General features: G+C 46.4%; 5 non-coding genes and 3 pseudogenes across 5 annotated transcripts; all 8 read right to left on the bottom strand.

Annotated features, from left to right (window-relative positions):
- Positions 1-2,471: 2,471 nt before the first annotated feature.
- On the bottom strand, positions 2,472-2,635 carry LOC143753160 (U1 spliceosomal RNA). Its single transcript, XR_013207581.1, has one exon. It is a non-coding gene; the product is annotated as a U1 spliceosomal RNA (small nuclear RNA).
- A 426-nt stretch (positions 2,636-3,061) lies between these two features.
- Positions 3,062-3,237, bottom strand: LOC143753302 (U2 spliceosomal RNA; annotated as a pseudogene).
- Positions 3,238-14,686: 11,449 nt separating this feature from the next.
- On the bottom strand, positions 14,687-14,850 carry LOC143753137 (U1 spliceosomal RNA). Its single transcript, XR_013207558.1, has one exon. It is a non-coding gene; the product is annotated as a U1 spliceosomal RNA (small nuclear RNA).
- Positions 14,851-15,284: 434 nt separating this feature from the next.
- On the bottom strand, positions 15,285-15,475 carry LOC143753239 (U2 spliceosomal RNA). Its single transcript, XR_013207658.1, has one exon. It is a non-coding gene; the product is annotated as a U2 spliceosomal RNA (small nuclear RNA).
- A 1,128-nt stretch (positions 15,476-16,603) lies between these two features.
- On the bottom strand, positions 16,604-16,767 carry LOC143753138 (U1 spliceosomal RNA). The gene has a single exon (XR_013207559.1). It is a non-coding gene; the product is annotated as a U1 spliceosomal RNA (small nuclear RNA).
- Positions 16,768-17,201: 434 nt separating this feature from the next.
- On the bottom strand, positions 17,202-17,376 carry LOC143753278 (U2 spliceosomal RNA; annotated as a pseudogene).
- A 6,631-nt stretch (positions 17,377-24,007) lies between these two features.
- Positions 24,008-24,171, bottom strand: LOC143753139 (U1 spliceosomal RNA). Its single transcript, XR_013207560.1, has one exon. It is a non-coding gene; the product is annotated as a U1 spliceosomal RNA (small nuclear RNA).
- Positions 24,172-24,605: 434 nt separating this feature from the next.
- LOC143753308 (U2 spliceosomal RNA) lies at positions 24,606-24,777 on the bottom strand (annotated as a pseudogene).
- Between the last annotated feature and the right edge of the window lie 856 nt (positions 24,778-25,633).

Here is a 25,633-nt window from a genome sequence, read left to right on the forward strand (position 1 = left end):
TGTCACTGACAACCAAATCCGACCAGCGAATAGGAACCTCGCTAAGGCCCACTGAATCATCCATCTGATCCTCATCTTCGCTGCTAACTTTCCCCTCTGTCAGCAGAAATAAGGGCCTAGCATTGTCCATCTCAAGCCCCTCTTGACTGTCTGTGGACGAGGATTCCTCCGAAAAGCTTAACTTTAGCATCTTTTCAGCTCTCGCCCTCTTGCCTGGTCTCTCCTTTATCTTTTCTGCCTTCCTAACCAGCTGACTTTCTTCTCCTCTCGATCCCTCTAGGAGGCCTTGTCCCTCCACCTCTATCACGCTTTCCACGTCATTTGGGCGCTGCTCTGCGACTCTGAAATGTTCCCCGTTCAATGCCTCCAAGAAAGCAACCATCACATCTTCCACTTCCTCAGTCGCATTACCTTCCACCGCCGCTTTGGCCCCCTCCTTTCCCTCCACAACCGCCATCTTCTCCTTTACATGTTGCACCATGACATCTTGTTGGCCAACCTCCTCCATCTGTCTCTCTGTTTCTCCCACACCCCATCCTCTGCCATGCTGCCTCCGACCCACCTTACAATCCTTCATCAAGTGGTCTAATGAGCCGCAGCTGTGGCAAGTCTTAGGAACGCTGCAATCTTTTGCCGTGTGACCTAGCTTGGAACACCGCCGACATCTTTCTTCACCACACCTGCCATCAACGTGCCCGTACCGTCTACACCTCCTACAAAAAGGGGGCTGCCGAGAGTAGAACAGAAAACCTTTATCAGCCCCAATGTTGAAATATGCAGGAGGGTGCATCAACCCCTCAAAACCACTCTCGTCAGTTCTTAGAAGAACTTGGAATTGTCTTTTCCCAGTCCATAAACCAACACCATCTTTTAAATATCTTGCAGGTGTGAGGACTTCAGCATAATTAGCAAGGAACGTCATCAATGCTTCATCAGTAACGTATGGATTGAACATGTGCAAAGTGATGACTCTGAAATTGGGTCTGTCAAGGCTTACCACATTGAATTTCCCCATGATACCTTCTTTGCCAATCTTTCCAACTTTATCCATCACATCTTTGTACATTTCCACAGTACTCAGCGTTACATCAAAGCATTTTTCCATTCTGTTGGTCTGCAAGCAGTACACGTCCTCCACTTTCAACTTCATCTTGTCCAAAAGTATAACCCGTGCAAACACTTCTCTTTCCATCATCTCCATCACAGGCTCCTTCATTTGGAAACGCAACGTATTTCTCAGTCCCGCCCTTGGGACTGAAGGCGCAGCTGCACCTGCCATCATTCCTTCTCCAAAGATCAAAAAGACAACCACTTGATCTTAGCCAAAAGGCCGAGAAGCGATGACACAATGACGCAGAGGCGGGGGAGCCGTCAAAGGCCACGCCCACCTGGGCCGTGGAGAGAGGGTCTAAAGGTCGCCAACAAACAAGCTCAGCTCACAGCAATACAAGCTCAGCTTGACTGTTGACACCGAAAATGGATCACAGCAGAGCGCACAACACGACACTTTGGAGTGCAACCTGGGATTTTGGACCAACAAACATTCTGCCCTAAAAGTGAGCGGGCAGACCAAAGCGTACGTCGTAGAGACTTGAAACTCTTGAGGGATGGTAGTACCCGCCCGGTCTACAACATCACCAAGGCTCGGCCCAATCGGCCCCAAGGTGGCGCTGCAGCGGTCAGAAGTACGAAATGCCTCGTAACTCCTGAACCGTCCGTCGCAGACCCAAGTGTCTTACATCACCGGAATCCTTGGCTCGGGCCGAACAAGACGCAGGCCTCGGATTCGATGGTTGCGCTGGCGAGATTTTCGGGTATTTGGGATTTTGTGAAAAAGCTACTTTTGCACACTAGTCCTAGGTCTTTCGCCCGATCTGACCCAAACCGGTGCAGAAAGATTCCCTGGAGTCTGATTGCCGACAGCGATGGGGAAAAAAGTCGGAATTTCGATTCACGTTGGCGACGGGACGCCAAAACGTTGGGAGTGGGCGAGGCGGGCTTTACTTAAATGGCCATAACTCTCCAACGGAATGAGACAATTACACCCAAGTCGGTACACCTGTGCACGGGCTCAGCCTGTGCTCAGGTGAAAAGGGATGTGGCGACTGGCCACTTGGTGGCGCTGTAAACGGTAAAAACAACAACATGAATACGGCCATAGGCGACTGTATGTCAGGTGATTTTTCACACATGCACAAGGTATTCATACCACATGATAGAACTCCTCATTCGGAACAACTTTGCTTCTAGGACCACTGCTGCCAATAAAAGCGCTGGTTGAATAATGGAGATTATTTGAAGAATGATGAAAAAAAAAAACTAAAAAACAGCCCTACTTTTGCAGACTGGTCCTAGGTTGAGAGTTTTACATCTCTCGATCAACCACTGCAGTTCAATTCTCTGGACTTCCTAGGTCGTTAACTACCAGAAGAAGAGGAACTCGAACAATCTGCTCTTTTAACCAGTGTGTCCAGGGGAGAGCGCGAACGCAGTCCCCCACTACCATAAATTATGCAGTCGAGATTCCCACATTTGGGGAATTCGCAGGGGTCAGCACAACCGGAGTGCAATGGCCGAGCATCGCCCTGGGTGAACCACCTTCCTGATCATGGTGTCTCCCCTGCCAGGTAAGTATGAATTCCCAGGCTTCCCGTCAGAGGCACCGTGTCCCTCTACGCAATCCTCACCAACGGTCGGACAATCAAACACACACCTGATTCAACTCATCAGCTCATTCGTAAAAACTCCAAGAGATAAGAGAGAGACATCAAAGAGTCGGGCTCTTTTGCTGTTGTTGTTGTGGATGATGTTGTTTTCATGCTCCGGATCCATGAGCCAAAAATCAATTTCATACGCGGTCACCGGATAGTGGACAAATCAGATGTTAAACGAGATAAGAACAGAGTTGTTGTTTTTTTTTCCCTCTCACACCACCATTACCTGTATAGCATATGATCACCTACAACACCTTTAAAGCACCCATACACAGCAATATACGTTACTTCCATTAACACCTGCTGCCACACAAGACTAAAACATCTCTTTCATTGAACACAGTTTTTGGGGGTGCACCGTTCCCTGAAGTACTGCAATACCGGGTCGATGCGTGGAGTGGACGGAGCAAGCCCCTCTTCCATCTCCCAGTTCCAAAAATCAATTTAATATATGGTGCCCGGGTAGGGCACGTATCAGATATTAAACTGATAAGAACAGATTTTTCTTTCGAAAAAAGTTTATTGTCACATTGTTTCATTCCATTCTTTCAATATCCATTTTTTCCTTATAAAATCACATTTTTGCACATATCTTAAAACAACAAAAAGGACATAAGTTACAGTTAAAAATCAGTTATGTTGATGTGTTGTGTAAAAGTCCATGTATGTTGTGTGTTGTTTTAAAGTAAAGGTAAAATGGATTAAAATAAAATAGGAATGCAAATATAAAACAATAAAACAATAAAATATGCCAAATAAAACATCTCTTGTACAGGATCGAGGGTGAGTCCCTATCAAGAATGTCCATTCACTCCAGGTCTCCAGAACAGGCCCCAGACTCCTCGCTTCCAGTGCCCAGCGGAGATCCCCTCTCCTCCGGCCCGCTGGCCCGCTGTTCCCATAGCCAGAGTGGTGAGGGTGCATCTACGGGCGGCCAGGTACGGTGGCGGCCGGGACCTTCTCCGTGTGACCTCGGCCCCCCCATCCGAATAACGACGTGCGGCCCACCCTGCAGCGTTGATGTTATCCTCTGCTCGCACGCGTGGAGGGGGACCGTCACGCGTTTCCCCACCAGCAGGTTTCTGGTGACCCAGATGGCATCCTTGATGTGGTTGAGGGTGAGCCAGAGCGAGGCAAACGTTGGTGGTGTCAACTCCTTCAAGCCCTGACCCACCCCCAGGATGGCGAGCTTATAGTCCACCTGGGCCCCACCCGCTGGCAGGCACGGGAAAAACAGGGGGCCTGTCTTGGCCCACAGGTCCCGCGCAGCGCCGCACTCCCAGAGCAGATGTTGAACGGTCTCCGGGGAACCACATCCGGACCGTGGGCAGGTGGAGTTTTTGGCCATGCCTCTGGAGTGCATGACCGCCCTGACCGGGAGGATCTCATGAGCCACCATCCACGACAGGTCCTTAAGCCTGTTCTGGAGAGCTGGGTGGGCTGCGTTCCTCCAAACGTCTTTGGCCTCACCTAGTGTGAGGCCTGGAACTGGACTCACCGATTCTCGATCCTGCACAAGAGAGACGAGAGACTTGTGATTAGTTAAAACAGTGTCATCATTTGTTTCTAAAAGATATTTCTTTAAAAATTTCTTAATAAAACTATGCTCTTTTGACAAATTAAAAGACACTGGACTTTTAAGATCAATGGGTAAAATTTTCAAACTTCTTAGGTATGACCCCATCCAGAATCGGGTCATGGCTGCTGTCTTGTGTTCTCTGGATGGGGTCAGTGCATACTGGATATGGAGGGCGGCAAAGCGGCTGCCTAAAAACAGGTGGGGGTCTGGGAGGCCTTTCCCGCCATTCTCTTTTTTCTTTTTAACCACCTCCCTCTTGATTCGTTCCCACTTGGACCCCCACAGGAAATAAAATACCGCCCTCTCCAACTTGGCCAGGAATCGTCTTGGGGGACTAAAAACAGAACAGACAAGTAAAATTAGTGGTAAAATCACTGCTTTAAAAATTAAAATCTTGCCTTCTAACGTCAGTTGTCTTAGTCCCCAAAAGCCCAGTCTTTGTCTGACTTTCCCTAACATGTCAGTCCAGTTTCCTGGTCCTCCACCCTCCCTGTCAAATTTTACTCCTAAAATTTTCAAATCCTTTTCTTTAAAATCCAAATCTAGTCCTCCTGTGTCCACGTCGCCCCACGGCCCGAAGAGCAGGGCCTCGGACTTACTCCTGTTAAGCTTGGCGCCCGAGGCCCGACCGTACCAGTCAGTCAAGTCCATTGCTCTTCGTACTGATAAAAAGTCAGTCGCTAAAAGGGTCACGTCATCCATATATAAAACGCAGGTCGCCGTCAGTCCACCAGTTCCTGGGATATCTAGTCCTTTAATCCATTTATCCCTTCTCAAGATCTGTGCCAGTGGCTCAATACAAGCCACATACAGAAGGGGAGATAAAGGACACCCCTGACGGACACCGCTGTGGATATTTACAGCTTTGGAAAGATGCCCATTTGCAAGAAATTTGCTGCTTAAGCCCTCATACAGCAGTCCCACCCAAGCTATAAACCTCTCTGGAAACCCCATTTTTTGCAGTACCTGAAGGAGGTACTGGTGCGAGACCCGATCAAAAGCTTTTTCAAAGTCTAAATTTAGGACTACAAGCCTAATGTTTCTGTCTCTCGCATAACAGATGGCGTCTCTGATCAGTACCAGGCTGTCCGTGATCTTCCTGCCGGGCACAGCGCAAGCTTGATCCAGGTGGATTACGTCCTCTAAAACAGTCGACATGCGTGTAGCTAAAATCTTACTAAAAAGTTTACAATCATAATTTAAAAGAGTGATTGGTCGCCAGTTTCTCAAGTCAGTCTTGTCTCCTTTTTTGTACAGTAATGTAACTATCCCTACTCTAAAGCTGTCTGGAAGTCTGTCAAGAGTCTCAAATTCTTTAAAAACTGTAAGTAAGTCATGTGCTAAAATGTCCCAGAAAGTCAGATAAAACTCAAAGGGGAGTCCGTCCATGCCCGGGGACTTCCCCTTCTTAAAACCCTTTAAAGCTTTTTCCAATTCTAAAAGATTAAAATCCTGGGATAAAAGCACGTCTGGACTCTTAACTTTTTTATCTAAAAACCCTAAAACTTCCTCTAAGATGCCATTGTGTACCTCTTTAGTGCCGTATAAATTACTGTAAAAACTTTCAATTTCCCCTAAAATCAGGTCAGTTGTATTTACTTCCCCCCCTCTAAAAGTTTTTAAAATATTGATCGACCCTCCCCGAGCTATTGTCTTTTTAAAAAAATACCTGGTACACTTCTCTCCTTCCTCTAACTCCCTTTCTCTACATCTTAAAATGACACCTTTGCTCTTTGTTTCAGACAGATCTGACATTTCTTTCTGTACTTCTTTTATTTCATTTGTAAAATCCAATCCATTGTTTAAAAGGTTAAAATATCTCTGCAGTCTTTTTTGCAACCCCATCATGCGTCTTTTTTCTTTATTCTTTTTTTCTTTTCCAATTTGTTTAAAAAACCGTCCTGTCCTTTGTTTCACCATCTCCCACCACTGTGCACGTGAGTCGTAAAAGTCCTGGAGGGTCTGCCATTGGCTGAACTGCTCCCTATATTCACTAACCAGTTCCTCGTCCTCTAATAGGGAACAGTTCAGCTTCCACAGCCCTCTCCCTGCAGTCACACCCGTGGGGAGTGAAAGAGTGCAAGACAGCATCATATGGTCGGAAAAAAAGAGGGGGGTCAATGTAGCATCGGTCGGCGGGAGGTCCCTGGTAAAAATATAATCAATTCGAGAGGCTCTGGCACCGTCACCACTGAACCAGGTGAAGCCTTCCTCTCTTTGATGCATTGTTTTAAAACAGTCAACTAACTTAAAATCTTTGACTATATTTTGTAATAAAACCGATGTCTTGTCGACCTTAAAATCCTCTCCTACCCTCCTTCTGTCCTTTTTTGATAATACACAATTAAAATCCCCTGCTACCACTAGGGGAGCCCTGCCTAGCATGTGGGGTTGCAAGTCTTCTAAAAGCTCATACCTGTTATTTTTTTCAGTAAAACCATACATATTTAAAATGTTAAGATCCTTACCTAAAAAAGTCAGATTTGCTAAAATTGCCCGCCCGTCCCTCACCACAGTGCTGCCCTTCACCAAAAGGTTGGGATTTTTTATTAAAATAGCAACACCGTCATTTTTGTTAAAATTGGACCCACTCCAAATGGAAAATCCTGGGGTCCAAATCTCCTCCCACTTCCTGTAATTTGTTAAAAAGGGCAAACCACATTCTTGCAATAAAAACACATCTGACTTAAAAGTTTTTAAAAAGGATAACACACTCTGTGCTCGCAAAGTACACCTCACACTTCTCACATTGATTGTAGAGATAGTGAGGGCCATGAGCAGTATGGTTAAAAATACAAGCATTAATAGAAGGATAAAACCAAAAGACTGCAGAAAGTTACATTAAAATCATGTTATGTCATGTAGCACTTGCTTCTCCTTTTCCCCAGAAAAACTGGGATCAGGAGGGCAAATGCTCGCCACCTCAGAGTCCACAGAGAGAACCTCTTGTGGCTCCTTCGGTGACGATGTTCTAAGCTTAACGTGCAAAAAGGAGACTTCATTGGGAGATTCTGCGGGCCACATACGGTCTAGATCTAACGAAGAGGAACTATCTAGCCGATGCGATGCCCGCAGCCTTTTCTCCTCTGTTTGAAGCAGAGGAGATCTCGCAGACCTTTTTTGCACCTGAGCATTGGGGAGTGAACCCTCGGATTCACCCCCACTATCCACCACACTAACCTCCGATACGGTGTAGAGTGAGGAAGCCGTTGCATCCTCCTCCTCCTCCTCCATTTTGTTTTCACTTCTCTCTTGTTGGGGAACGGCTTCCTCACTCTGTTCGCTGTTAAAACTTGACTCCGCCCCTGTGGCCGCCCCACTTCCTTCCTCCTGCCCACTCCCTGAGGCTGGCTGGGAAATAGAATTTCCCGCCAAAACCTCAGGGACCGCCTCCTCCTTCCTTTGCTCTTTTGTTTGTTCCACATGTGGGGCGGCCATTTTGTTGCCTTTCAGTTTGTTGGCAAAACTTTTAGGGCAATCTCTGTAGAGATGGGATGACTCCCCACAGAGGTTGCACCGCCTGCCATTGGTACACTCTTCAAAAGTATGACCAATTTCTCTGCATTTCCCACATATCATTTCCTGGCATGCTTCAGCTAAGTGCCCAAACTTTCCACATTTTCTACATAATTTGGGCATACCCTGGTAGTGAATGTAGCCTCTGTTCTCACCCACCACAATCATAGAAGGCAGATGCTTCAGGCCCTGGTAGCCCCCAGCGTCTTCCCATTGTTTAATGGGAATTCGCCAGGAGCATGTCCAAATACTGATAAGAACAGATTTTTTCTTTCTTTCGAAAAAAGTTTATTGTCACATTGTTTCATTCCATTCTTTCAATATCCATTTTTTCCTTATAAAATCACATTTTTGCACATATCTTAAAACAACAAAAAGGACATAAGTTACAGTTAAAAATCAGTTATGTTGATGTGTTGTGTAAAAGTCCATGTATGTTGTGTGTTGTTTTAAAGTAAAGGTAAAATGGATTAAAATAAAATAGGAATGCAAATATAAAACAATAAAACAATAAAATATGCCAAATAAAACATCTCTTGTACAGGATCGAGGGTGAGTCCCTATCAAGAATGTCCATTCACTCCAGGTCTCCAGAACAGGCCCCAGACTCCTCGCTTCCAGTGCCCAGCGGAGATCCCCTCTCCTCCGGCCCGCTGGCCCGCTGTTCCCGTAGCCAGAGTGGTGAGGGTGCATCTACGGGCGGCCAGGTACGGTGGCGGCCGGGACCTTCTCCGTGTGACCTCGGCCCCCCCATCCGAATAACGACGTGCGGCCCACCCTGCAGCGTTGATGTTATCCTCTGCTCGCACGCGTGGAGGGGGACCGTCACGCGTTTCCCCACCAGCAGGTTTCTGGTGACCCAGATGGCATCCTTGATGTGGTTGAGGGTGAGCCAGAGCGAGGCAAACGTTGGTGGTGTCAACTCCTTCAATCCCTGACCCACCCCCAGGATGGCGAGCTTATAGTCCACCTGGGCCCCACCCGCTGGCAGGCACGGGAAAAACAGGGGGCCTGTCTTGGCCCACAGGTCCCGCGCAGCGCCGCACTCCCAGAGCAGATGTTGAACGGTCTCCGGGGAACCACATCCGGACCGTGGGCAGGTGGAGTTTTTGGCCATGCCTCTGGAGTGCATGACCGCCCTGACCGGGAGGATCTCATGAGCCACCATCCACGACAGGTCCTTAAGCCTGTTCTGGAGAGCTGGGTGGGCTGCGTTCCTCCAAACGTCTTTGGCCTCACCTAGTGTGAGGCCTGGAACTGGACTCACCGATTCTCGATCCTGCACAAGAGAGACGAGAGACTTGTGATTAGTTAAAACAGTGGCATCATTTGTTTCTAAAAGATATTTCTTTAAAAATTTCTTAATAAAACTATGCTCTTTTGACAAATTAAAAGACACTGGACTTTTAAGATCAATGGGTAAAATTTTCAAACTTCTTAGGTATGACCCCATCCAGAATCGGGTCATGGCTGCTGTCTTGTGTTCTCTGGATGGGGTCAGTGCATACTGGATATGGAGGGCGGCAAAGCGGCTGCCTAAAAACAGGTGGGGGTCTGGGAGGCCTTTCCCGCCATTCTCTTTTTTCTTTTTAACGACCTCCCTCTTGATTCGTTCCCACTTGGACCCCCACAGGAAATAAAATACCGCCCTCTCCAACTTAGCCAGGAATCGTCTTGGGGGACTAAAAACAGAACAGACAAGTAAAATTAGTGGTAAAATCACTGCTTTAAAAATTAAAATCTTGCCTTCTAACGTCAGTTGTCTTAGTCCCCAAAAGCCCAGTCTTTGTCTGACTTTCCCTAACATGTCAGTCCAGTTTCCTGGTCCTCCACCCTCCCTGTCAAATTTTACTCCTAAAATTTTCAAATCCTTTTCTTTAAAATCCAAATCTAGTCCTCCTGTGTCCACGTCGCCCCACGGCCCGAAGAGCAGGGCCTCGGACTTACTCCTGTTAAGCTTGGCGCCCGAGGCCCGACCGTACCAGTCAGTCAAGTCCATTGCTCTTCGTACTGATAAAAAGTCAGTCGCTAAAAGGGTCACGTCATCCATATATAAAACGCAGGTCGCCGTCAGTCCACCAGTTCCTGGGATATCTAGTCCTTTAATCCATTTATCCCTTCTCAAGATCTGTGCCAGTGGCTCAATACAAGCCACATACAGAAGGGGAGATAAAGGACACCCCTGACGGACACCGCTGTGGATATTTACAGCTTTGGAAAGATGCCCATTTGCAAGAAATTTGCTGCTTAAGCCCTCATACAGCAGTCCCACCCAAGCTATAAACCTCTCTGGAAAGCCCATTTTTTGCAGTACCTGAAGGAGGTACTGGTGCGAGACCCGATCAAAAGCTTTTTCAAAGTCTAAATTTAGGACTACAAGCCTAATGTTTCTGTCTCTCGCATAACAGATGGCGTCTCTGATCAGTACCAGGCTGTCCGTGATCTTCCTGCCGGGCACAGCACAAGCTTGATCCAGGTGGATTACGTCCTCTAAAACAGTCGACATGCGTGTAGCTAAAATCTTACTAAAAAGTTTACAATCATAATTTAAAAGAGTGATTGGTCGCCAGTTTCTCAAGTCAGTCTTGTCTCCTTTTTTGTACAGTAATGTAACTATCCCTACTCTAAAGCTGTCTGGAAGTCTGTCAAGAGTCTCAAATTCTTTAAAAACTGTAAGTAAGTCATGTGCTAAAATGTCCCAGAAAGTCAGATAAAACTCAAAGGGGAGTCCGTCCATGCCCGGGGACTTCCCCTTCTTAAAACCCTTTAAAGCTTTTTCCAATTCTAAAAGATTAAAATCCTGGGATAAAAGCACATCTGGACTCTTAACTTTTTCATCTAAAAACCCTAAAACTTCCTCTAAGATGCCATTGTGTACCTCTTTAGTGCCGTATAAATTACTGTAAAAACTTTCAATTTCCCCTAAAATCAGGTCAGTTGTATTTACTTCCCCCCCTCTAAAAGTTTTTAAAATATTGATCGACCCTCCCCGAGCTATTGTCTTTTTAAAAAAATACCTGGTACACTTCTCTCCTTCCTCTAACTCCCTTTCTCTACATCTTAAAATGACACCTTTGCTCTTTGTTTCAGACAGATCTGACATTTCTTTCTTTACTTCTTTTATTTCATTTGTAAAATCCAATCCATTGTTTAAAAGGTTAAAATATCTCTGCAGTCTTTTTTGCAACCCCATCATGCGTCTTTTTTCTTTATTCTTTTTTTCTTTTCCAATTTGTTTAAAAAACCGTCCTGTCCTTTGTTTCACCATCTCCCACCACTGTGCACGTGAGTCGTAAAAGTCCTGGAGGGTCTGCCATTGGCTGAACTGCTCCCTATACTCACTAACCACTTCCTCGTCCTCTAATAGGGAACAGTTCAGCTTCCACAGCCCTCCCCCTGCAGTCACACCCGTGGGGAGTGAAAGAGTGCAAGACAGCATCATGTGGTCGGAAAAAAAGAGGGGGGTCAATGTAGCATCGGTCGGCGGGAGGTCCCTGGTAAAAATATAGTCAATTCGAGAGGCTCTGGGACCGTCACCACTGAACCAGGTGAAGCCTTCCTCTCTTTGATGCATTGTTTTAAAACAGTCAACTAACTTAAAATCTTTGACTATATTTTGTAATAAAACCGATGTCTTGTCGACCTTAAAATCCTCTCCTACCCTCCTTCTGTCCTTTTTTGATAATACACAATTAAAATCCCCTGCTACCACTAGGGGAGCCCTGCCTAGCATGTGGGGTTGCAAGTCTTCTAAAAGCTCATACCTGTTATTTTTTTCAGTAAAACCATACATATTTAAAATGTTAAGATCCTTACCTAAAAAAGTCAGATTTGCTAAAATTGCCCGCCCGTCCCTCACCACAGTGCTGCCCTTCACCAAAAGGTTGGGATTTTTTATTAAAATAGCAACACCGTCATTTTTGTTAAAATTGGACCCACTCCAAATGGAAAATCCTGGGGTCCAAATCTCCTCCCACTTCCTGTAATTTGTTAAAAAGGGCAAACCACATTCTTGCAATAAAAGCACATCTGACTTAAAAGTTTTTAAAAAGGATAACACACTCTGTGCTCGCAAAGTAGACCTCACACTTCTCACATTGATTGTAGAGATAGTGAGGGCCATGAGCAGTATGGTTAAAAATACAAGCATTAATAGAAGGATAAAACCAAAAGACTGCAGAAAGTTACATTAAAATCATGTTATGTCATGTAGCACTTGCTTCTCCTTTTCCCCAGAAAAACTGGGATCAGGAGGGCAAATGCTCGCCGCCTCAGAGTCCACAGAGAGAACCTCTTGTGGCTCCTTCGGTGACGATGTTCTAAGCTTAACGTGCAAAAAGGAGACTTCATTGGGAGATTCTGCGGGCCACATACGGTCTAGATCTAACGAAGAGGAACTATCTAGCCGATGCGATGCCCGCAGCCTTTTCTCCTCTGTTTGAAGCAGAGGAGATCTCGCAGACCTTTTTTGCACCTGAGCATTGGGGAGTGAACCCTCGGATTCACCCCCACTATCCACCACACTAACCTCCGATACGGTGTAGAGTGAGGAAGCCGTTGCATCCTCCTCCTCCTCCTCCATTTTGTTTTCACTTCTCTCTTGTTGGGGAACGGCTTCCTCACTCTGTTCGCTGTTAAAACTTGACTCCGCCCCTGTGGCCGCCCCACTTCCTTCCTCCTGCCCACTCCCTGAGGCTGGCTGGGAAATAGAATTTCCCGCCAAAACCTCAGGGACCGCCTCCTCCTTCCTTTGCTCTTTTGTTTGTTCCACATGTGGGGCGGCCATTTTGTTGCCTTTCAGTTTGTTGGCAAAACTTTTAGGGCAATCTCTGTAGAGATGGGATGACTCCCCACAGAGGTTGCACCGCCTGCCATTGGTACACTCTTCAAAAGTATGACCAATTTCTCTGCATTTCCCACATATCATTTCCTGGCATGCTTCAGCTAAGTGCCCAAACTTTCCACATTTTCTACATAATTTGGGCATACCCTGGTAGTGAATGTAGCCTCTGTTCTCACCCAACACAATCATAGAAGGCAGATGCTTCAGGCCCTGGTAGCCCCCAGCGTCTTCCCATTGTTTAATGGGAATTCGCCAGGAGCATGTCCAAATACCATCCTCATCTAAAACCTTGACTGGCTGGCTTCGAACTGTGCAAAATCTGCCCAGCCAGACACAAATGTCCTCCCCAGTCACTGTCTCATTAAACATTCTAACAATCACAGTTTTAAGTGTGTTGTCAGAGAGCTTTTCAACAGTAAACATGGACAGCTGGGATTTAGCTACTTCAAATCTGTGCCAGAAATCATTCAGGTGGGAAACCGCTCTAAAACTAACATCAAATCCTTTGTTCAGGGGCAGAGTCACGATGCAATTCAGATCATCAGGTTTAAAATTTAGAGTTTTTTGGATCAGCTTCCTGGAGAAGTCAAGACGTGACATCCCCAGGAGCTTCCCCTCAACTTCTTTGAATAAAAAACGCACGCTGTGGTGCCTCCTCATGCCGGCACGGGCAGCCGACATGGTGGAGACACCAACAGCCTAAAACTTTAAAAAACAATAAATAAATAAATAAATAGATAAAAAGGTCTTACCTTAAAACAGAACCGGAATAAAAGCAGCTGGATCAATGTACCTCTCAAAAGTTTGGGGCTCAAGTCACTGAAGGACCCAAGCCGGAAAAACCTCCAAGAGGCGATCGCTGTCTCTACCCTAGGACCAGACACTTGATCTTAGCCAAAAGGCCGAGAAGCGATGACACAATGACGCAGAGGCGGGGGAGCCGTCAAAGGCCACGCCCACCTGGGCCGTGGCGAGAGGGTCTAAAGGTCGCCAACAAACAAGCTCAGCTCACAGCAATACAAGCTCAGCTTGACTGTTGACACCGAAAATGGATCACAGCAGAGCGCACAACACGACACTTTGGAGTGCAACCTGGGATTTTGGACCAACAAACATTCTGCCCTAAAAGTGAGCGGGCAGACCAAAGCGTACGTCGTAGAGACTTGAAACTCTTGAGGGATGGTAGTACCCGCCCGGTCTACAACATCACCAAGGCTCGGCCCCAAGGTGGCGCTGCAGCGATCAGAAGTACGAAATGCCTCGTAACTCCTGAACCGTCCGTCGCAGACCCAAGTGTCTTACATCACCGGAATCCTTGGCTCGGGCCGAACAAGACGCAGGCCTCGGATTCGATGGTTGCGCTGGCGAGATTTTCGGGTATTTGGGATTTTGTGAAAAAGCTACTTTTGCACACTAGTCCTAGGTCTTTCGCCCGATCTGACCCAAACCGGTGCAGAAAGATTCCCTGGAGTCTGATTGCCGACAGCGATGGGGAAAAAAGTCGGAATTTCGATTCACGTTGGCGACGGGACGCCAAAACGTTGGGAGTGGGCGAGGCGGGCTTTACTTAAATGGCCATAACTCTCCAACGGAATGAGACAATTACACCCAAGTCGGTACACCTGTGCACGGGCTCAGCCTGTGCTCAGGTGAAAAGGGATGTGGCGACTGGCCACTTGGTGGCGCTGTAAACAGTAAAAACAACAACATGAATACGGCCATAGGCGACTGTATGTCAGGTGATTTTTCACACATGCACAAGGTATTCATACCACATGATAGAACTCCTCATTCGGAACAACTTTGCTTCTAGGACCACTGCTGCCAATAAAAGCGCTGGTTGAATAATGGAGATTATTTGAAGAATGATGAAAAAAAAACCCTAAAAAACAGCCCTACTTTTGCAGACTGGTCCTAGGTTGAGAGTTTTACATCTCTCGATCAACCACTGCAGTTCAATTCCCTGGACTTCCTAGGTCGTTAACTACCAGAAGAAGAGGAACTCGAACAATCTGCTCTTTTAACCAGTGTGTCCAGGGGAGAGCGCGAACGCAGTCCCCCACTACCATAAATTATGCAGTCGAGATTCCCACATTTGGGGAATTCGCAGGGGTCAGCACAACCGGAGTGCAATGGCCGAGCCTCGCCCTGGGTGAACCACCTTCCTGATCATGGTGTCTCCCCTGCCAGGTAAGTATGAATTCCCAGGCCTCCCGTCAGAGGCACCGTGTCCCTCTCCGCAATCCTCACCAACGGTCGGACAATCAAACACACACCTGATTCAACTCATCAGCTCATTCGTAAAAACTCCAAGAGATAAGAGAGAGACATCAAAAACCTGCAGAGTCGGGCTCTTTTGCTGTTGTTGTTGTGGATGATGTTGTTTTCATGCTCCGGATCCATGAGCCAAAAATCAATTTCATACGCGGTCACCGGATAGTGGACGAATCAGATGTTAAACGAGATAAGAACAGAGTTGTTGTTTTTTTTTCCCTCTCACACCACCATTACCTGTATAGCATATGATCACCTACAACACCTTTAAAGCACCCATACACAGCAATATACGTTACTTCCATTAACACCTGCTGCCACACAAGACTAAAACATCTCTTTCATTGAACACAGTTTTTGGGGGTGCACCGTTCCCAGAAGTACTGCAATACCGGGTCGATGCGTGGAGTGGACGGAGCAAGCCCCTCTTCCATCTCCCAGTTCCAAAAATCAATTTAATATATGGTGCCCGGGTAGGGCACGTATCAGATATTAAACTGATAAGAACAGATACTACACTTGATCTTAGCCAAAAGGCCGAGAAGCGATGACACAATGACGCAGAGGCGGGGGAGCCGTCAAAGGCCACGCCCACCTGGGCCGTGGCGAGAGGGTCTAAAGGTCGCCAACAAACAAGCTCAGCTCACAGCAATACAAGCTCAGCTTGACTGTTGACACCGAAAATGGATCACAGCAGAGCGCACAACACGACACTTTGGAGTGCAACCTGGGATTTTGGACCAACAAACATTCTGCCCTAAAAGTGAGCGGGCAGACCAAAGCGTACGTCGTAGAGACTTGAAACTCTTGAGGGATGGTAGTACCCGCCCGGTCTACAACATCACCAAGGCTCGGCCCAATCGGCCCCAAGGTGGCGCTGCAGCGATCAGAAGTACGAAATGCCTCGTAACTCCTGAACCGTCCGTCGCAGACCCAAGTGTCTTACATCACCGGAATCCTTGGCTCGGGCCGAACAAGACGCAGGCCTCGGATTTGATGGTTGCGCTGGCGAGATTTTCGGGTATTTGGGATTTTGTGAAAAAGCTACTTTTGCACACTAGTCCTAGGTCTTTCGCCCGATCTGACCCAAACCGGTGCAGAAAGATTCCCTGGAGTCTGATTGCCGACAGCGATGGGGAAAAAAGTCGGAATTTCGATTCACGTTGGCGACGGGACGCCAAAACGTTGGGAGTGGGCGAGGCGGGCTTTACTTAAATGGCCATAACTCTCCAACGGAATGAGACAATTACACCCAAGTCGGTACACCTGTGCACGGGCTCAGCCTGTGCTCAGGTGAAAAGGGATGTGGCGACTGGCCACTTGGTGGCGCTGTAAACAGTAAAAACAACAACATGAATACGGCCATAGGCGACTGTATGTCAGGTGATTTTTCACACATGCACAAGGTATTCATACCACATGATAGAACTCCTCATTCGGAACAACTTTGCTTCTAGGACCACTGCTGCCAATAAAAGCGCTGGTTGAATAATGGAGATTATTTGAAGAATGATGAAAAAAAAAACTAAAAAACAGCCCTACTTTTGCAGACTGGTCCTAGGTTGAGAGTTTTACATCTCTCGATCAACCACTGCAGTTCAATTCCCTGGACTTCCTAGGTCGTTAACTACCAGAAGAAGAGGAACTCGAACAATCTGCTCTTTTAACCAGTGTGTCCAGGGGAGAGCGCGAACGCAGTCCCCCACTACCATAAATTATGCAGTCGAGATTCCCACATTTGGGGAATTCGCAGGGGTCAGCACAACCGGAGTGCAATGGCCGAGCCTCGCCCTGGGTGAACCACCTTCCTGATCATGGTGTCTCCCCTGCCAGGTAAGTATGAATTCCCAGGCCTCCCGTCAGAGGCACCGTGTCCCTCTCCGCAATCCTCACCAACGGTCGGACAATCAAACACACACCTGATTCAACTCATCAGCTCATTCGTAAAAACTCCAAGAGATAAGAGAGAGACATCAAAAACCTGCAGAGTCGGGCTCTTTTGCTGTTGTTGTTGTGGATGATGTTGTTTTCATGCTCCGGATCCATGAGCCAAAAATCAATTTCATACGCGGTCACCGGATAGTGGACGAATCAGATGTTAAACGAGATAAGAACAGAGTTGTTGTTTTTTTTTCCCTCTCACACCACCATTACCTGTATAGCATATGATCACCTACAACACCTTTAAAGCACCCATACACAGCAATATACGTTACTTCCATTAACACCTGCTGCCACACAAGACTAAAACATCTCTTTCATTGAACACAGTTTTTGGGGGTGCACCGTTCCCAGAAGTACTGCAATACCGGGTCGATGCGTGGAGTGGACGGAGCAAGCCCCTCTTCCATCTCCCAGTTCCAAAAATCAATTTAATATATGGTGCCCGGGTAGGGCACGTATCAGATATTAAACTGATAAGAACAGATTTTTTCTTTCGAAAAAGTTTTATTGTCACAGGTTTTCATTCCATGTTTTCCATTTACATTTTTTTATAAATCAAGTATTTATTTACACATCTTAAAACAACAAAAACAAATAAAAAAGACACACTTTATAGTTAAAAATCAATTATTGATTGTGTGTTGTGTAAAAGTCCATGTATGTTAATATTTGAGTTGTATTAAAGGAAACGTAAATGGATTAAAATAAATAGGAATAAAACATAAAAACAATAAAACAATAAAACTTGCCAAATAAAACATCTCTTGTAAAGGATCGAGGGTGAGTCCCTATCAAGATTGTCCATTCACTCCAGGTCTCCAGAACAGGCCCCAGACTCCCCGCTTCTGGTGCCCAGCGGAGATCCCCTCTCCTCCGGCCCGCTGGCCCGCTGTTCCCGTAGCCGGTGTGGTGAGGGTGCATCTACGGGCGGCCAGGGTCGGTGGCGGCCGGGACCTTCTACGTGTGACCCCGGCCCCCCCATCCGAATAACGACGTGCGGCCCACCCTGCAGCGTTGATCTTATTTTCTGCTCGCACGCGCGGAGGGGGACCGTCACGCGTTTCCCCACCAGCAGATTTCTGGTGACCCAGATGGCATCCTTGATCACGTTTAGGGTGAGCCAGAGCGAGGAAAATTTTGGTTGTGTCAGCTCCTTCAAGCCCTGACCCACCCCCAGGATGGCGAGCTTGTAGTCCACCTGGGCCCCACCCGCTGGCAGGCACGGGAAAAACAGGGGGCCGGTCTTGGCCCACAGGTCCCGCGCAGCGCCGCACTCCCAGAGCAGATGTCGAACGGTCTCCGGGGAACCACATCCGGACCGTGGGCAGGTGGAGTTTTTGGCCATGCCTCTGGAGTGCATAACCGCCCTGACCGGGAGGATCTCATGAGCCACCATCCACGACAAGTCTTTAAGCCTGTTCTGGAGAGCTGGGTGGGCTGCGTTCCTCCAAACATCTTTGGCCTCACCTAGTGTGAGGCCTGGAACCGGGCTCACCGATTCTCGATCCTGCACAAGAGAGATAAGAGACTTATGGTTAGTTAAAATGGTGGCATCATTTGTCTCTAAAAGATATTTCTTTAAAAATTTCTTAATAAAACTATGCTCTTTTGACAAATTAAAAGACACAGGACTTTTAAGATCAATGGGTAAAATTTTCAAAGTTCTTAGGTATGACCCCATCCAGAATCGGGTCATGGCTGCTGTCTTGTGTTCTCTGGATGGGGTCAGTGCGTACTGGATGTGGAGGGCGGCAAAGCGGCTGCCTAAAAACAGGTGGGGGTCTGGGAGGCCTTTCCCGCCATTCTCTTTTTTCTTTTTGACGACCTCCCTCTTTAGTCGTTCCCACTTGGACCCCCACAGGAAATAAAATACCGCCCTCTCCAGGTTTGCCAGGAATCGTCTTGGGGGACTAAAAACAGAAGAGACAAGTAAAATCAGTGGTAAAATCACAGCTTTAAAAATTAAAATCTTGCCTTCAAACGTCAATTGTCTCAGTCCCCAAAAGCCCAGTCTTTGTCTGACTTTCCCTAACATGTCAGTCCAGTTTCCTTGTCCTCCACCCTCTCTGTCAAATTTTACACCTAAAATTTTCAAATCATTGTCTTTAAAATCCAAATCTAGTCCAACTGTGTCCACGTTCCCCCACGGCCCGAAGAGCTGGGCCTCGGACTTACTCCTATTGAGCTTGGCGCCCGAGGCCCGACCGTACCAGTCAGTCAAGTCCATTGCTCTTCGTACTGATAAAAGGTCAGTCGCTAAAAGGGTCACGTCATCCATATATAAAACACAGGTCGCCGTCAGTCCACCAGTCCCTGGGATGTCTAGTCCTTTAATCCATTTATCCCTTCTCAAGATTTGTGCCAGTGGCTCAATACAAGCCACATACAGAAGGGGAGATAAAGGACACCCCTGACGGACGCCGCTGTGGAGTTTTACAGCTTTGGATAAATGCCCGTTAACCAAAATTCTGCTAGACAGCTCGTTGTACAGCAGTCCCACCCAGGCTATAAACCTCCCAGGAAACCCCATTTTTTCCAGTACCTTAAACAGGAACTGGTGCGAGATACGGTCGAATGCCTTTTCAAAGTCTAAATTTAGGACTACTAGCTGAATGTTTCTGTCTCTCGCAAAACAGATGGCGTCTCTGATCAGTACCAGGCTGTCCGTGATCTTCCTTCCGGGCACGGCGCATGCTTGATCCAAGTGGATTACGTCTGCTAAAACTGTCGACATACGCGTGGCTAAAATTTTGCTAAAAAGTTTGCAGTCAACGTTTAAAAGAGTGATGGGTCGCCAATTCTTTAAGTCAGTCTTGTCGCCTTTCTTATGTAATAGCGTCACTATCCCTATTCTGAAGCTGTCTGGAAGTCTGTTCACATTGTCAAATTCTTTAAAAACAGTCAGTAAGTCATGTGCTAAAATGTCCCCAAAGGTCAAGTAAAATTCAAGTGGTAGTCCGTCTAGTCCTGGGGACTTCCCACGCTTAAAACCTTTCAGAGCTTTTTGTATTTCTAAAATCGTAAAATCCTGTCTTAAAAGTGCACATTGACTCTGGAGCTTTTTGTCTAAAAAATTTAAAACTTCCATTAAGGTATCGTCGTGTACTTGTTTTAGGCCATATAAATCACTATAAAAGTTTTCCACCCCTCTTAAAATCTCTTCTGTTTCATTTACCACCCTCCCATCCGATTTCAAAGTTGTCAAAGCCCCTCCCCGTGTTATAATTTTTTTAAAAAAATATCTTGTACACTTTTCCCCTTCTTCAATATCTTGTTCTCTACTCCTTAAAATGACACCTTTACTTTGAATTTGGGCTAAAACTGACATTTCTTGTTTTACTTCTTTAATTTCTTCACTAAAATCAAACCCAATTTTTAAAAGATTAAAATACCTCTGTAGTCGTTTTTGCAACCCCATCATGCGTCTCTTTTCTTTTTTCTTTTTCTCCTTTCCTATTTTCTTAAAAAACTGTCTCGTCCGTTCCTTTACCATTTCCCACCACTGTGCACGTGAATCATAAAAGTCTTGGAGGGTCTGCCATCGGCTGAACTGCTCCCTGTACTCACTAAATACTTCCTCATCCTCCAACAGGGAGCAGTTCAACTTCCACAGCCCTCCTCCTACTGTCACACCAGAGGCCAGTGAAAGGGTGCAGGATAGCATCATGTGATCAGAAAAAAAGAGGGGGGATAATGTAGCATCGGTTGGCAAGCAGTCCCGTGTAAAAATGTAGTCAATGCGAGAGGCTCTGGTGCCATCACCACTGAACCAGGTGAAGCCCTCCTCTCTCTGATGCATTTTTTTAAAGCAGTCGACTAAATTAAAATCTCTGACTAAATTTTGCAATAAAACCGATGTTTTGTCAAATTTAAAACCTTCTACCCTCTTCCTATCTTTCGGAGTTAAGACACAGTTAAAATCCCCTGCCACCACCAAAGGGGCCCTCCCTAACATGTGGGGCTGCAGGTCTTCTAAAAGCTCATATCTTTCATTCTTATCATTAAAACCATACACATTAAGAACATTAAAATCCTTATCTAAAAAAGTCAAGTTTGCTAAAATTGCTCGCCCATCCCTTACCACCGTGCTGCCCTTCACCAAGATGTTTGGATTGTTGATTAAAATAGCAACACCGTCATTTTTGTTAAAATTGGACCCACTCCAGATAGAATGTCCAGGGGTCCAAAGCTCCTCCCACTTTCTGTAATTGGATAAAAAGGGCAAAGCACATTCTTGCAATAAAAACACATCTGACTTACAGGATTTTAAAAAGGATAAAACGCTCTGTGCTCGTATATCACTTCTCACACTTCTCACATTTATTGTAGAGATTGTGAGGGCCATGAGCAGTATAGTTAAAATGATATGAACTTTTAATAGAAGACTAATAAAAGACATACAGAGGCATCTTTAAAATTATGTTATTTCTTGTTCCTCATGCCTCTCCCTTCTCCCATGGGGGCTGGGTTCAGGAGGGCAAGAGGTTGACACTTCCGAAGCCACAGAGCTGAACTCTTGCGACTCTTTCGGTGTTGATGTTCTTAGCTTAAAATGCAGAAAGGAAACTTCATTAGGGGATTCTGAGGGCCACATGCGGTCTGGATCCTCCGGGGAGAAACTATCCAGCCCTTGTGTAGCCCTCATTCTTTTCTCCACTACTACACACAACGGAGATCCCGCAGTTCTCTTCTGCACTTGAGCATTTGGGAGTGAAAGGTCAGTTTCACTCCCACTGGAGGGCATACTCACCTCCGAGACGGTGTTGAGGGAGGAAACCGTTTCATCCTCTCCGTCTTCTGTTTCCTTTCCTTTATCTTGTCCGGGAGTGGTTTCCTCCCCCTGTTCGGTTTCAAGCTGTGACTCCGCCCCTGTGGCCGCCCCACTTCCTTTTTCCTGACAAATCCCTGAGGCTGGCTGGGAATTTGAAATTCCCGCCAAAATCTCAGGGACCACCTCCTTCTCTCTTTGTTCTTTTGTTTGTTCCACATGTGGGGCGGCCATTTTGTTCCCTTTCAATTTGTTGGCAAAACTTTTAGGGCAATCTCTGTAGAGATGGTCAGTTTCACCACAAAGATTACACCTTCTGCCAATGGTACATTCTTCAAAGATGTGACCAATTCCTCTACACTTCCCACATGTTAATTCCTTGCATGCATCAGCTAAATGCCCCATCCTCCCACACTTCCTGCACAGTTTGGGCATTCCTTGGTAGTGAATGTAGCCCCTGTTCTCTCCCAACACAATCATTGAAGGCAGATGCTTCAGGCCCTGGTAGCCCCCGGCGTCCTCCCATTGTTTAATGGGAATTCGCCAGGAGCAATTCCAGATACCATCTTCATCTAACACTTTGGTTGGTTGACCCCGAACAGTGCAAAATCTGCCCAGCCAGACACAAATGTCCTCCCCATTCACTGTTTCATTAAACATCCTAACAATCACAGTTTTTAATGAATTGTCAGAAAGTTTCTCCACATTAAACATAGCGAATTGGGCTTTGCATGCATCAAACCTTTGCCAGAATTCAATTAACAGGGAAGCACTTTTGAAACTTAAATCAAAACCTTTGTTCAGGGGGAGAGTTACTAGGCAGTTCAAGTCCTCGGGTCTAAAATTTAGGGCTTTCTGGATCAGCTTCCTGGAGAAGTCAAGACGTGACAACCCCAGGAGCTTACCATCCACCTCTTTAAATAAAAAACGCACGCTGTGGTGCCTCCGCATGCCGGCACGAGCAGCCGACATGGTGGAGACACCAACAGCTATTTAAAACACAACCTTAAAACCGTAATAAATAAATAAATAAATAAATAAATAACTTACCTTAAGAACAAAAGATTCCTTGGAAAACCAAGTCGTCCGGATAAAAAAAAAAAAAAAAAAAAGGCACTGCCAATATACCTCTCAGAAGTTTGAGGCTCAAGCCACTGAACGACCCAAGCCGGAAAAACCTCCAAGAGGCGATCGCTGCCTCTACCCTCGGACCAGATACTAGATCTTAGCCAAAAGGCCGAGAAGCGATGACACAATGACGCAGAGGCGGGGGAGCCGTCAAAGGCCACGCCCACCTGGGCCGTGGCGAGAGGGTCTAAAGGTCGCCAGCAAACAAGCTCAGCTCACAGCAATACAAGCTCAGCTTGACTGTTGACACCGAAAATGGATCACAGCAGAGCGCACAACACGACACTTTGGAGTGCAACCTGGGATTTTGGACCAACAAACATTCTGCCCTAAAAGTGAGCGGGCAGACCAAAGCGTACGTCGTAGAGACTTGAAACTCTTGAGGGATGGTAGTACCCGCCCGGTCTACAACATCACCAAGGCTCGGCCCCAAGGTGGCGCTGCAGCGATCAGAAGTACGAAATGCCTCGTAACTCCTGAACCGTCCGTCGCAGACCCAAGTGTCTTACATCACCGGAATCCTTGGCTCGGGCCGAACAAGACGCAGGCCTCGGATTCGATGGTTGCGCTGGCGAGATTTTCGGGTATTTGGGATTTTGTGAAAAAGCTACTTTTGCACACTAGTCCTAGGTCTTTCGCCCGATCTGACCCAAACCGGTGCAGAAAGATTCCCTGGAGTCTGATTGCCGACAGCGATGGGGAAAAAAGTCGGAATTTCGATTCACGTTGGCGACGGGACGCCAAAACGTTGGGAGTGGGCGAGGCGGGCTTTACTTAAATGGCCATAACTCTCCAACGGAATGAGACAATTACACCCAAGTCGGTACACCTGTGCACGGGCTCAGCCTGTGCTCAGGTGAAAAGGGATGTGGCGACTGGCCACTTGGTGGCGCTGTAAACAGTAAAAACAACAACATGAATACGGCCATAGGCGACTGTATGTCAGGTGATTTTTCACACATGCACAAGGTATTCATACCACATGATAGAACTCCTCATTCGGAACAACTTTGCTTCTAGGACCACTACTGCCAATAAAAGCGCTGGTTGAATAATGGAGATTATTTGAAGAATGATGAAAAAAATAAACTAAAAAACAGCCCTACTTTTGCAGACTGGTCCTAGGTTGAGAGTTTTACATCTCTCGATCAACCACTGCAGTTCAATTCTCTGGACTTCCTAGGTCGTTAACTACCAGAAGAAGAGGAACTTGAACAATCTGCTCTTTTAACCAGTGTGTCCAGGGGAGAGCGCGAACGCAGTCCCCCACTACCATAAATTATGCAGTCGAGATTCCCACATTTGGGGAATTCGCAGGGGTCAGCACAACCGGAGTGCAATGGCCGAGCCTCGCCCTGGGTGAACCACCTTCCTGATCATGGTGTCTCCCCTGCCAGGTAAGTATGAATTCCCAGGCCTCCCGTCAGAGGCACCGTGTCCCTCTCCGCAATCCTCACCAACGGTCGGACAATCAAACACACACCTGATTCAACTCATCAGCTCATTCGTAAAAACTCCAAGAGATAAGAGAGAGACATCAAAAACCTGCAGAGTCGGGCTCTTTTGCTGTTGTTGTTGTGGATGATGTTGTTTTCATGCTCCGGATCCATGAGCCAAAAATCAATTTCATACGCGGTCACCGGATAGTGGACGAATCAGATGTTAAACGAGATAAGAACAGAGTTGTTGTTTTTTTTTCCCTCTCACACCACCATTACCTGTATAGCATATGATCACCTACAACACCTTTAAAGCACCCATACACAGCAATATACGTTACTTCCATTAACACCTGCTGCCACACAAGACTAAAACATCTCTTTCATTGAACACAGTTTTTGGGGGTGCACCGTTCCCAGAAGTACTGCAATACCGGGTCGATGCGTGGAGTGGACGGAGCAAGCCCCTCTTCCATCTCCCAGTTCCAAAAATCAATTTAATATATGGTGCCCGGGTAGGGCACGTATCAGATATTAAACTGATAAGAACAGATTTTTTTTTTTATTTTTATTTTTTATTTTTTTTATTATATTATTTCTCATACATTCTACATATATCCATCACATTACAATTCAAACAAATTTTTCCACCTTTCTCTAGCAGCATGTTTGCCCCACCTTTGACAATCCCACCTAATCCTTCCCCTTAATTCAGCCTCCACACCCCGTATTACTCCCTCTGCCGAATTTTTCCCCTTCCCCCTACTTATACATTTCCTTTCTTCCCACAGTCCTTTCTTTATCAAACTCATTATTAACCAAAGCAAAAAGATATCTTTCCCTTCACCCCTCTTGCACCTAATGCCCTCCATTATATTCTCACTAGAAACCTTAAAGCTACCTGAAATCATTCTTAATAACCTCTCTCCCTTTGTCCACACTCTCTGAGCAAAGGCACACTCCCAAAATGCGTGCCTGATAGTCTCTTCTCCAGAACACCCCTCTCTAGGACAACTTCCATCCTTAGCTAACCCATGCCTGTACATAATCTCTTTCACTGGTAGACGCCTCAAAAAACATAACCAATTAAGATCTTTTAAACTATTCTCAAGGTTTTTTGGCTGAATATTCGTCCACACCAACTGCGGAACCCCAACCTGAACTACACTGGACACCCTTTCTCTTACCATCCCATACAACTTCCTCTGCTCCAAACAAACTTCCACCTCCTTACTCTCAGGATATTTACTCATCCACCTAGCGGCATGCTTGTAGTGCCAAGGCTGCACCTCTGCTCTTGGACCATCGTTGGACCACCTCATTACATGCCTCGCCTGATAGGAAAAAAACAACCTAAGAAAAAACCATGATGGATGCTTCAATGGCTCAGCTAACTGTGCTAGAATGGAAGACACAAACAAGCAGTCA

This window comes from Siphateles boraxobius, unplaced genomic scaffold, assembly GCF_051911475.1.
Source record: "Siphateles boraxobius isolate OS27281-9 unplaced genomic scaffold, OSU_SipBor_1 275, whole genome shotgun sequence".
Taxonomy (NCBI): Eukaryota; Metazoa; Chordata; class Actinopteri; order Cypriniformes; family Leuciscidae; genus Siphateles; species Siphateles boraxobius.